Below are 13,591 nucleotides of genomic sequence, written 5' to 3'. Positions count from 1 at the left end.
ACATATCAATTTTTTTTATTATTATTACTTTTTTTTTTTACTAGTAATGCGATTTTTAGTGGGACTGTGACATTACGGCGGACAGTTCGAACACCTTTGACACATTTTTGGGACCGTTGACATATATACAGCGATCAGAGCTATAAAAATGCACTGATTACTGTATACATGATACTGGCAGGGAAGAAGTTAACACTAGGGGGCGATCAAGAGGTTAAGTGTGTTCCCTGGGAGGTGTTTCTAACTGTGGGGGGGGAACTGACTGGAGGAGGAGAGAGATCGCTGTTCCTAAGCAGTAGGAACAGACGATCTGTCTCTCCTCCCCTGTCAGAATGGGGATCTGTTTGTTTACACTGACAGATCCCCGTTCAGGCTCACTGTGGAGCGATCGCGGGAATCCGGCGGACATTGCAGCATGTGTGCGCCCCCTATCTCTCTGAAAGTGGCTGACGTACACCTACGCCGATTTGCATCCCAGGAGAGCCAACCTTCCCACTGTATAATGACGGTGGCTGGTCTTAAAATGGTTAAAATGCTTTCGTGGATAGAGGTCAGTCTGGAAGGTGTAGGCAGACTTCATTTGCATATGTAACACCTACATGTGATGATTGAAAGAACTGAAATCCAATGACTAAAAGAGGTGGGGCCAGGGACAGTCAGGGATGGGGAGGAAAGGTAGGCGGGGCTCTGTCTGACTTGCTGCAGCTTCTAATGCACATTGTGAGAAGCTCAGAGGTCAGGGAGAGGAGGCAGTACAGTCCAGGAGAGGAGGCGGTACAGGAGAGGAGGCAGTACAGGAGAAGAGGAGGTACAGTCCAGGAGAGGAGGCAGTACAGGAGAGGAGGCGGTACAGTCCAGGAGAGGAGGCGGTACAGGAGAGGAGGCAGTACAGGAGAGGAGGCAGTACAGGAGAAGAGGAGGTACAGTCCAGGAGAGGAGGCAGTACAGGAGAGGAGGAGGTACAGTCCAGGAGAGGAGGCAGTACAGGAGAGGAGGAGGTACAGTCCAGGAGAAGAGGCAGTACAGGAGAGGAGGCGGTACAGTCGAGGAGAGGAGGCGGTACAGTCCAGGAGGTGGTACAGTCCAGGAGAGGAGGCGGTACAGGAGAGGATGTGGTACAGGAGAGGCGGCGAGGAGGCGTTACAGTCCAGGAGAGGAGGCGAGGAGGCGGGACAGTCTAGGAGAGGAGGCAGTACAGGAGAGGAGGTGGTGCAGGAGAGGAGGTGAGGAGGTGGGACAGTCCAGAAGAGGAGGCAGTACAGGAGAGGAGGTGGTTCAGGAGAGGAGGCGGTAGAGGAGGTGAGGAGGCGGTAAAGTCCAGGAGAGGGGGCGGTCCAGGAAAGAAGGCGAGGAGGCGGTACAGTCCAGGACAGGAGGCGGTCCAGGAGAGGAGGCGGTACAGTCCATGAGAGGAGGCAGTACAGTCCAAGAGAGGATGCGGTCTAGGTAGGGTTGCCACCTCATCCCTTTAAACCCGAACACATATGAATTACATAGGTTCTGAGGCTAATTTAATGCAGATAAGGCACCAAGTGAGTTTAATTACCACCTTAATCAGCCACAGAACCTGTGTAATTAATATGTGTTCGGGTTTAAAGGGATGAGGTTGCAACCCTAGGTCCAGGAGAGGAGGCGGTACAGTCCAGGAAAGGAGGCGGTCCAGGGGAGGAGGCCAGGGGGTGGTACAGTCCAGGAAAGGAGTCGGCCCAGGAGAAGAGGCGAGAAGGCGCTGCAGTCCAGGAGAGGAGGCAGTACAATTATGCAAGACTGAAGGGAAGGCCGGAGTTCAGCTATAATTTAAATTACCATCATTTCTCCTCAGTTTACACTTTGTCTATTGGAAAAAGAAAACCTTTCTTTGCACCGAATTCATTTTATTATCTATTTGTTCTAGTTTTACACTGCCCTTTGTGACTTTTATCATTTTTATTTTTGTATAAATTTAGCTGCTAAACCAAGCAAAGTGCGGCGGAACGAAAAGCAATTATTTTGCCGATCTGTAAAAATAGCGCCCCCCATTCTCCGGCTGCACTGATTCGCTGGTCTATAGCCGATCGGCTCAGCTAAGTGAGCTATAAAGAGTGGAAGTGTGAAACTTAATGCAGTTTTATGGCTTCTTTTTATAGATTGTTGGGGAGAAGCGTGAAAAGCCCTCGCCTCGATTTCTTATTTTTTTTTTCATTATGAAGGAGCTGGTCGAGGGCCTCGCGTTCCTCCGGTCGTTCTCTCGCTCTCTGACTCTGCACACCACATCTGACACCCCTCGCGCTCGCTCCGCCGACTGCAGCAGCCGACTCGCTCTGCAGCTATTAAAACTAGGTGCAATGTTTACAAGCAAAGAGAGACGAATCATAAAGCGCTTTCCTTCTACTTGGGGGTATTCGCAGCTCCAAAAATCCTTCTCAGTCCAGACTGTCTGTCGGAAGGCGGGTTCCTTCCTCTAGGAGTCAAACTCAAAGCTTTTTTTCGATTGGATTTCGATTCGGTTGGAATTGCTGCGCCAGCGGCTGCCAGAAACAGGGAATTTTCCATTTAACCACTTTGCCTACCGGGCACTTTTACCCCCCTTCCTGCCCAGCCCAGCTTTCAGCGCTGTCGCACTTTAAATGACAATTGCGCAGTCATGCGACATTGTACACATCTGACATTTTTATAATTTCTTTCACACAGATAGAGGGCCAGATTCACAGAGCAAGTACGCCGGCGTATCTACTGATACACCGGCGTACTTTCACATTTGCTGCGTCGAATCTTTAATTTGAATCCTGGCTTCGATCCGACAGGCGTACGGCTTCGTACACCTTCGGATCGTAGGTGCAATACTTCGGCGCCCGCTGGGTGGAGTTTGCGTAGTTTTCCGTGTCGGGTATGCTAATTAGCTTTTTCCGTCGATTCCGTCCCCTCTAGTGATATAAAGATCTATATAGAAGAATCAGGACCTCCTTCCTCCTGCTGGTGATCCCTCTAGTGATATAAAGATCTATAGAGGAATGAGGACCTCCTTCTTCCTGCTGGTGACCCCTCTAGTGATATAAAGATCTATATAGAGGAATCAGGACCTCCTTTCTCCTGCTAGTGACCCCTCTAGTGATATAAAGATCTATATAGAGAAAACAGGACCTCCTTCCTCCTGCTGGTGACCCCTCTAGTGATATAAAGATCTATATAGAGGAATCAGGACCTCCTTCCTCCTGCTGGTGACCCCTCTAGTGATATAAAGATCTATATAGAGGAATCAGGACCTATTTCTCCTGCTGGTGATCCCTCTAGTGATATGAAGATCTATATAGAGGAATCAGGACCTCCTTCCTCCTGCTGGTGACCCCTCTAGTGATATAAAGATCTATATAGAGGAATCAGGACCTCCTTCTTCCTGCTGGTGATCCCTCTAGTGATATAAAGATCTATATAGAGGAATCAGGACCTCCTTCCTCCTGCTGGTGACCCCTCTAGTAATATAAGATCTATATAGAGGAATCAGGACCTCCTTCCTCCTGCTGGTGACCCCTCTAGTGATATAAAGATCTATATAGAGGAATCAGGACCTCCTTCCTCCTGCTGGTGATCCCTCTAGTGATATAAAGATCTATATAGAGGAATCAGGACCTCCTTCCTCCTGCTGGTGATCCCTCTAGTGATATAAAGACCTATATAGAGGAATCAGGACCTCCTTCCTCCTGCTGGTGACCCCTCTAGTGATATAAAGATCTATATAGAGGAATCAGGACCTCCTTCTTCCTGCTGGTGACCCCTCTAGTGATATAAAGATCTATATAGAGGAATCAGGACCTCCTTTCTCCTGCTAGTGACCCCTCTAGTGATATAAAGATCTATATAGAGGAATCAGGACCCCCTTCCTCCTGCTGGTGACCCCTCTAGTGATATAAAGATCTATATAGAGGGATCTGGACCTCCTTCCTCCTGCTGGTGATCCCTCTAGTGATATACCGATCTATATAGAGGAATCAGGACCTCCTTCCTCCTGCTGGTGATCCCTCTAGTGATATAAAGATCTATATAGAAGAATCAGGACCTCCTTCCTCCTGCTGGTGACCCCTCTAGTGATATAAAGATCTATATAGAGGAATCAGGACCTCCTTTCTCCTGCTGGTGACCCCTCTAGTGATATAAAGATCTATATAGAGGAATCAGGACCTCCTTCTTCCTGCTGGTGATCCCTCTAGTGATATAAAGATCTATATAGAAAAATCAGGACCTCCTTCCTCCTGCTGGTGACTCCTCTAGTGATATAAAGATCTATATAGAGGAATCAGGACCTCCTTCCTCCATCTGGTGACCCCTCTAGTGATATAAAGATCTATATAGAGGAATCGGGACCTCCTTCCTCCTGCTGGTGACCCCTCTAGTGATATAAAGATCTATATAGAGGAATCAGGACCTCCTTCCTCCTGCTGGTGATCCCTCTAGTGATATAAAGATCTATATAGAGGAATCAGGACCTCCGTCCTCCTGCTGGTGACCCCTCTAGTGATATAAAGATCTATATAGAGGAATCAGGACCTCCTTCCTCCTGCTGGTGATCCCACTAGTGATATAAAGATCTATATAGAGGAATCAGGACCTCCTTCCTCCTGCTGGTGATCCCTCTAGTGATATAAAGATCTATATAGAGGAATCAGGACCTCCTTCCTCCTGCTGGTGACCCCTCTAGTGATATAAAGATCTATATAGAGGAATCAGGACCTCCTTCTCCTGCCGGTGACCCCTCTAGTGATATAAAGATCTATATAGAGGAATCAGGACCTCCTTTCTCCTGCTGGTGATCCCTCTAGTGATATAAAGATCTATATAGAGGAATCAGGACCTCCTTCCTCCTGCTGATGATCCCTCTAGTGATATAAAGATCTATATAGAGGAATCAGGACCTCCTTCTCCTGCCGGTGACCCCTCTAGTGATATAAAGATCTATATAGAGGAATCAGGACCTCCTTTCTCCTGCTGGTGATCCCTCTAGTGATATAAAGATCTATATAGAGGAATCAGGACCTCCTTCCTCCTGCTGGTGACCCCTCTAGTGATATAAAGGTCTATATAGAGGAATCAGGACCTCCTTCCTCCTGCTGGGGACCCCTCTAGTGATATAAAGATCTATATAGAGGAATCAGGACCTCCTTCCTCCTGCTGGTGACCCCTCTAGTGATATAAAGATCTATATAGAGGAATCAGGACCTCCTTCCTCCTGCTGGGGACCCCTCTAGTGATATAAAGATCTATATAGAGGAATCAGGACCTCCTTCCTCCTGCTGGTGATCCCTCTAGTGATATGAAGATCTATATAGAGGAATCAGGACCTCCGTCCTCCTGCTGGTGATCCCTCTAGTGATATAAAGATCTATATAGAGGAATCAGGACCTCCTTCCTCCTGCTGGTGACCCCTCTAGTGATATAAAGATCTATATAGAAGAATCAGGACCTCCTTCCTCCTGCTGGTGATCCCTCTAGTGATATAAAGATCTATATAGAGGAATCAGGACCTCCTTCCACCTGCTGGTGACCCCTCTAGTGATATGAAGATCTATATTGAGGGATCAGGACCTCCTTCCTCCTGCTGGTGACCCCTCTAGTGATATGAAGATCTATATAGAGGGATCATGACCTCCTTCCTCCTGCTGGTGACCCCTCTAGTGATATAAGATCTATATAGAGGAATCAGGACCTCCTTCCTCCTGCTGGTGATCCCTCTAGTGATATAAAGATCTATATAGAGGAATCAGGACCTCCTTCCTCCTGCTGGTGACCCCTCTAGTGATATGAAGATCTATATTGAGGGATCAGGACCTCCTTCCTCCTGCTGGTGATCCCTCTAGTGATATAAAGATCTATATAGAGGAATCAGGACCTCCTTCCTCCTGCTGGTGACCCCTCTAGTGATACAAAGATCTATATAGAGGAATCAGGACCTCCTTCCTCCTGCTGGTGACCCCTCTAGTGATATAAAGATCTATATAGAGGGATCAGGACCTCCTTCCTCCTGCTGGTGATCCCTCTAGTGATATGAAGATCTATATAGAGGAATCAGGACCTCCTTCCTCCTGCTGGTGACTCCTCTAGTGATATAACGATCTATATAGAGGAATCAGGACTTCCTTCCTCCTGCTGGTGACCCCTCTAGTGATATAAAGATCTATATAGAGGAATCGGGACCTCCTTCCTCCTGCTGGTGATCCCTCTAGTGATATAAAGATCTATATAGAGGAATCAGGACCTCCGTCCTCCTGCTGGTGATCCCTCTAGTGATATGAAGATCTATATAGAGGAATCAGGACCTCCGTCCTCCTGCTGGTGATCCCTCTAGTGATATAAAGATCTATATAGAGGAATCAGGACCTCCTTCCTCCTGCTGGTGATCCCTCTAGTGATATAAAGATCTATATAGAGGGATCAGGACCTCCTTCCTCCTGCTGGTGATCCCTCTAGTGATATAAAGATCTATATAGAGGGATCAGGACCTCCTTCCTCCTGCTGGTGACCCCTCTAGTGATATAAAGATCTATATAGAGGAATCAGGACCTCCTTCCTCCTGCTGGTGATCCCTCTAGTGATATAAAGATCTATATAGAGGAATCAGGACCTCCTTCCTCCTGCTGGTGACCCCTCTAGTGATACAAAGATCTATATAGAGGAATCAGGACCTCCTTCCTCCTGCTGGTGACCCCTCTAGTGATATAAATATCTATATAGAGGGATCAGGACCTCCTTCCTCCTGCTGGTGATCCCTCTAGTGATATGAAGATCTATATAGAGGAATCAGGACCTCCTTCCACCTGCTGGTGACCCCTCTAGTGATATGAAGATCTATATTGAGGGATCAGGACCTCCTTCCTCCTGCTGGTGACCCCTCTAGTGATATGAAGATCTATATAGAGGGATCAGGACCTCCTTCCTCCTGCTGGTGACCCCTCTAGTGATATGAAGATCTATATTGAGGGATCAGGACCTCCTTCCTCCTGCTGGTGATCCCTCTAGTGATATAAAGATCTATATAGAGGAATCAGGACCTCCTTCCTCCTGCTGGTGACCCCTCTAGTGATATAAGATCTATATAGAGGAATCAGGACCTCCTTCCTCCTGCTGGTGACCCCTCTAGTGATATAAAGATCTATATAGAGGAATCAGGACCTCCTTCCTCCTGCTGGTGATCCCTCTAGTGATATAAAGATCTATATAGAGGAATCAGGACCTCCTTCCTCCTGCTGGTGACCCCTCTAGTGATATAAGATCTATATAGAGGAATCAGGACCTCCTTCCTCCTGCTGGTGACCCCTCTAGTGATATGAAGATCTATATTGAGGAATCAGGACCTCCTTCCTCCTGCTGGTGACCCCTCTAGTGATATGAAGATATATATAGAGGGATCAGGACCTCCTTCCTCCTGCTGGTGACCCCTCTAGTGATATAAAGATCTATATAGAGGAATCAGGACCTCCTTAGGGTGCCCACGTGTCCCGGATTGCCCGGGACTGTCCCGCAATTGACATGTCTGTCCCTGGTCCCGGGCACCTTCATTCTGGGACAATACAGTGTCCCAGAATGAAATAGAGGACACAGCCACCCCCTACTAACTAGTAACTACATTTCCGGAACTAGTTGCTAGGGCCAGTGTTGCCTGGTGTCTTGCAACCAGTGACAATTTACTCTCAGACAGTAAGGCCAGGAGCGAGGCCTGCGCCTAGTGGAGCACTGCTGTCCCCACCCACCTCGGCACCTCCTCCTTCTCCGGCACCCAGCGGCAAGCAGCAGGGACTGGTATGATCTTCACTCCAGATAGTGACGCCACTCCTTTCCTGTAATGCACAGGGCTCATACAGAGGGAGTGACAGCAGCACTACATCTGGTGGCAAGTGGCACATTCACCTGACAAATAACCCGCCGCCAAATTCCCCATCAACCCCGAGACTACATTTCCCCCCGCCCCCCCTTATCTTTTTTTTGGGGAAGGTGAGGGGGGACGGGTGTCCCTGAATGGCAGTCTGGAAATGTGGTCACCCTAGACCTCCTTCTTCCCCTGATGGTGACCCCTCTAGTGATATAAAGATCTATATAGAGGGATCAGGACCTCCTTCCTCCTGCTGGTGACCCCTCTAGTGATATAAAGATCTATATAGAGGGATCAGGACCTCCTTCCTCCTGCTGGTGACCCCTCTAGTGATATAAAGATCTATATAGAGGGATCAGGACCTCCTTCCTCCTGCTGGTGACCCCTCTAGTGATATAAGATCTATATAGAGGAATCAGGACCTCCTTCCTCCTGCTGGTGACCCCTCTAGTGATATACAGATCTATATAGAGGAATCAGGACCTCCTTCCTCCTGCTGGTGACCCCTCTAGTAATATAAAGATCTATATAGAGGAATCAGGACCTCCTTCCTCCTGCTGGTGACCCCTCTAGTGATATAAAGATCTATATAGAGGAATCAGGACCTCCTTCTCCTGCTGGTGATCCCTCTAGTGATATAAAGATCTATATAGAGGAATCAGGACCTCCTTCCTCCTGCTGGTGATCCCTCTAGGGACCCCTCAATTAAAAATGAAGGGAGTCCTCCTAACTCTTCATCACTTCATCCCAAACTAGGATTTTTGTCTTCAAACATACTTTATAATATGCAGAGAAGCATGATGAGTTAACAGTAATCTTTGTGTCATTTATTTTTCTTGGTCGGCTTTGTGGCTTCGTAATGCTGCTCATGCCAAAGACTCCAAAGGGGCCGTCAGGAAAGTCACATTGCGTGGAATTTGGATTTTTCCAACCATATGTCACTTTTCAGCATGAGAATCGCACTTCTGCTTCTTGAAATCTTGATTTTCCTTCTGGTCAACCAAGATGGATGTCTTCCAGAAGATGCATATGTTCACAGAGAGGGTGCAAACACTGAACCAGAAACAGGTTTTCTATGTTTAATTTATGCTGGAAGTGGAAGCGCAAGGACGCCGTCTTATCAGCCGCTGAACAGACAAAGGATAATGCAAAGTGATTATGTTCCCGAAACCAAACCCATCAGCAAAATGGTATTTTTGAAGACAAATTGTAAAAAAATAATTCGTTTTTGGAATAGAACAAGCACATTAGAAAAATCTTTTATCATTGGAAAAGCATATAAAGTAAGTACACCCCTCACATTTTTGTAAATCTTTTCTTCTACCTTTTCATGTGACAACACTGAAGAAATGACACTATATCTACAATGTTGTGTAGTGAGTGTACAGCTTGTATAACAGTGTAAATTTGCCGTCCCCTCAAAATAACTCAACACATTAATGCCATTAATGTCTAAACCGTTGGCAACAAAAGTGAGTACACCCCTAAGTGAAAATCTCCAAATTGGGCCCAAAGTGTCAATATTTTGTGTGGCCGCCATTATTTTCCAGCACTGCCTTCACCCTCTTGGGCATGGAGGTCACCAGAGCTTCACAGGTTGCCACTGGAGTCCTCTTCCCCACCTCCATGATGACATCACGGAGCTGGTGGATGTTGGAGATCTTGCACTCCTCCACCTTCCGTTTGAGGATGTCCCACAGATGATCAATAGGGTTTAGGTCTGGAGACATGCTTGGTCAGTCCATCACCTTTACCCTCAGCTTCTTTAGCAAGGCAGTGGTGGTCTTGGAGGTGTGTTTGGGGTCATTATCATGTTGGAATACTCTCCTGCGGCCCAGTCTCTGAAGGGAGGGGATCATGCTCTGCTTCAGTATGTCACAGTACATGTTGGCATTCATGGTCCCCTCAATGATCTGTAGCTCCCCAGTGCCGGCAGCACTCATGCAGCCCCAGACCATGACACTCCCACCACCATGCTTGACTGTAGACAAGACACACTTGTCTTTGTTCTCCTCACCTGGTTGCCGCCACACTCGCCTGACACCATCTGACACCAAACACCTTTATCTTGTCTCATCAGACCACAGGACACGGTTCCAGTAATCCATGTCCTTAGTCTGCTTGTCTTCAGCAAACTGTTTGCGGTATTTCTTGTGCATCATATTTAGAAGAGGCTTCCTTCTGGGATGACAGCCATGCAGACCAATTTGATGCAGTGTACGGTGTATGGTCTGAGCACTGACAGCCTGACCCCCCACCCCTTCAGCCTCTGCAGCAATGCTGGCAGCACTCATACATCTATTTCCCAAAGACAACCTCTGGATATGACGCTGAGCACGTGACCTCAACTTCTTTGGTGGACCATGGCGAGGCGGGGGGAGGGGAACCCGTCCTGTTATACCGCTGGATGGTCTTGGCCTCTGTGCTGCAGCTCAGTTTCAGGGTCTTGGCAATATTCTTATAGCCTAGGCCAGGGCTCAAAATTTCAAGTCCTGAGCTACTAGCCAGGTCGCAAGTGTTACTCGCCACCAGTTGCCCCACCCCTAATCACGCCATCATAAATTATCTCATGAAATGACACTTAAATGTTTTATGCAGAATTAAGTTACAAAAATAAATATTAACAACAACTTTATCAGTTCCCCTCAGCACAGCCTCACCAGTGCCCATCAATGCAGGCTCACCTGTTCCCATCAATGCAGCCTCACCGTGCCCAACATTGCAGCCTCACCGTGCCCCACATTGTAGCCTCACCGTGCCCCACATTGCAGCCTTACCGTTCCCTACATTGTAGCCTCACCGTGCCCCCATTGCAGCCTCACCGTGCCGCCATTGCAGCCTCACCGTGCCCAACATTGCAGCCTCACCTTGCCCCCATTGCGGCCTCACCGTGCCCCAAATTGCAGCCTCACCGTGCCCCAAATTGCAGCCTCACCGTGCCCCCATTGCAGCCTTACATTGCCTCCATTTCAGCCTTACATTGCCCCCAAATGCAGCCTTACATTGGCCCCATGGCAGCCTTACATTGCCTCCACTGCAGCCTTACATTGGCCACATTGCAGTCTTACATTGCCTCCATTGCAGCCTTACATTGCCTCCATTGCAGCCTTACATTGGCCACATTGCAGTCTTACATTGCCTCCATTGTAGCCCTACATTGCCTCCATTGCAGCCTTACATTGGCCCCATTGCAGCCTTACATTTGCCCCATTGCAGCCTTACATTGGCCACATTGTAGTCTTACATTGCCTCTATTGCAGCCTTGCATTGCCTCCACCACAGCCTTGCATTGCCTCCACCGCAGCCTTGCATTGCCCCCACCGCAGCCTTGCATTGGCCCCATTGCAGCCTTACATTGGCCCCATTGCAGCCTTACATTGGCCCCATTACAGTCTTACATTGCCTCAATTGCAGCCTTACATTGCCACAATTTCAGCCTTACATTGGCCCCATTGCAGCCTTACATTGGCCTCCATTGCAGCCTTACATTGGCCCCATTACAGTCTTACATTGCCTCCATTGCAGCCTTACATTTCCTCCATTGCAGCCTTACATTGGCCACATTGCAGTCTTACAATGCCTCCGTTGCAGCCTTCCATTGCCTGCACCGCAGCCTTGCATTGCCTCCACCGCAGCCTTGCATTGCCTCCACCGCAGCCTTGCATTGCCTCCACCGCAGCCTTGCGTTGCCCCCATTGCAGCCTTGCGTTGCCCCCATTGCAGCCTTGCGTTGCCCCCATTGCAGCCTTGCCAGGGTGGAGGAAGTGAGAGGGGTGGCCGGAGTTAGAGGAGAGCCGTGGGAACACCGAGCGGTAAAACACGCTGTAACAGCATTACATTGAAATTGTCTACGGTCTGCTCACTGATCTCACACAGCCCCACCTCCTCCTAACCTCATGCCTGTAATAGACAGAACGCGGGTCCAATGCTGGGATGTATTCTGTCTATCACAGGCGGGGGGCTGTGATAGGAGGAGGCAGGGCTGTGTGCGATCAGCGTGTTTTATCGCTCAGTGATACCGCGGCTCTCCTCTATCTCCAGTCACTCTTCCACCGGGAAAACGGCTCCCTATCATTCTCGCCCGCCGGCGGTTCTCGTCCCTGTCCCCCTCACTCCCAGGCAACCCAGCTCCTCGCCAGCCTCCTAGATTTTGCGAGTGGAAATTTGAGGGCTGGCCTAGGCCATCTTTATGTAGAGCAACAATTATTTTTCTTTATGTAGAGCAACAATTCTTTTTCTCAGATCCTCAGAGAGTTCTTTGCCATGAGGTGCCATGTTGTACTTCCAGTGACCAGTATGATAGAGTGAAAGCGATAACATCAAATAGTGTCCCATCATTGGTGTCAGTGGGAAGAATAGTGTCCCATCATTGGTGACAGTTGGAAGAATAGTGTCCCATCATTGGTGACAGTTGGAAGAATGGTGTCCCATCATTGGTGACAGTTGGAAGAATAGTGTCCCATCATTGGTGACAGTTGGAGGATAAGTGTCCTATCATTGGTATCAGTGGAAGGAATAGTGTCCTATCATTGGTGACAGTGGGAGGAATAGTGTCCCATCATTGGTGTCAGTGGGAGGAATAGTGTCTCGTCATTGGTGTCAGTGGGAAGAATAGTGTCCTATCATTGGTGTCAGTGGGAAGAATAGTGTCCCATCATTGGTGACAGTTGGAAGAATAGTGTCCCATCATTGGTGACAGTTGGAAGAATAGTGTCCTATCATTGGTATCAGTGGAAGGAATAGTGTCCCATCATTGGTGTCGGTGGGAGGAATAGTACTCCATCATTGGTGTCAGTGGGAAGAATAGTGTCCTATCATTGGTGTCAGTGGGAGGAATAGTGTCCCATCATTGGTGACAGTGGGAAGAATAGTGTCTCATCATTGGTGTCAGTGGGAGGAATAGTGTCCTATCATTGGTGTCAGTAGGAAGAATAGTGTCCTATCATTGGTGTCAGTGGGAGAAATAGTGCCCCAAAGGCCGGATAAAGGCAAGCAAAAGGTCACATTCAGCCCCCGCATTGCAGTTTGGAATCTACAGTGGAACCTCGGTTTACGAGTAACGCAGTTAACAAGAGTTTTGAAAAGCCAAGTGTAACAGAATGGCCCGTGACACCCAGAGACTTTTGAAGGATTGGGGGTACTCTTGTGCCAGCGTCACTGATGACTCTTGGGTCTAGGGTCATCCTGTGCTCCTTTTGGGCATAGGGTGACTGAGAAATGATAATTATAAATTACATGAGATGGGACATTACTGATAATTCATGTTTTGCAGGATATCTTGGAATATTACAAGTTGTTAAAGTCTGACTCCAAATGGAGTGTTTTCATTCAATGTGGGGACACATGCTTTTGAGGTGTTAATTGCGTCTGCTCCTAGACATTCCATTGTGTGATGCTAATACTGTTTTGTGTCCATTGTGCTAATTAGGTCTGCTCCTAAGACCTGTTCATTGTGTATGCTAATGACACTGTGGTGATGTGGAATGTGACTTGTCAAGCTGTATGCGGAGTCAGGCTGTCTGGATAATGACTAATAATTAACTCAACTGAATGTCATTGTCTAAGAGAAGGTGTATTGAAGCCCCCCCCCCATTGTGTGATGTGTGGGTGGAGTGTGTCTTTGTCCCTGTGATTAACTGTAACATGCTTGTACTGTATATAAGAAAGCTAAGATACCATTAAAAGTATTCATTCATTCATTTTGGAACCAGAAAGAACAGAGCTTGTGTCTCGTCTTAATTCTGGGGGAATGGA

The sequence above is a fragment of the Rana temporaria genome, chromosome 1 (genome assembly GCF_905171775.1).
Source record: "Rana temporaria chromosome 1, aRanTem1.1, whole genome shotgun sequence".
NCBI classification, from domain to species: Eukaryota; Metazoa; Chordata; class Amphibia; order Anura; family Ranidae; genus Rana; species Rana temporaria.
Note: the sequence above shows the minus strand (reverse complement) of the source record.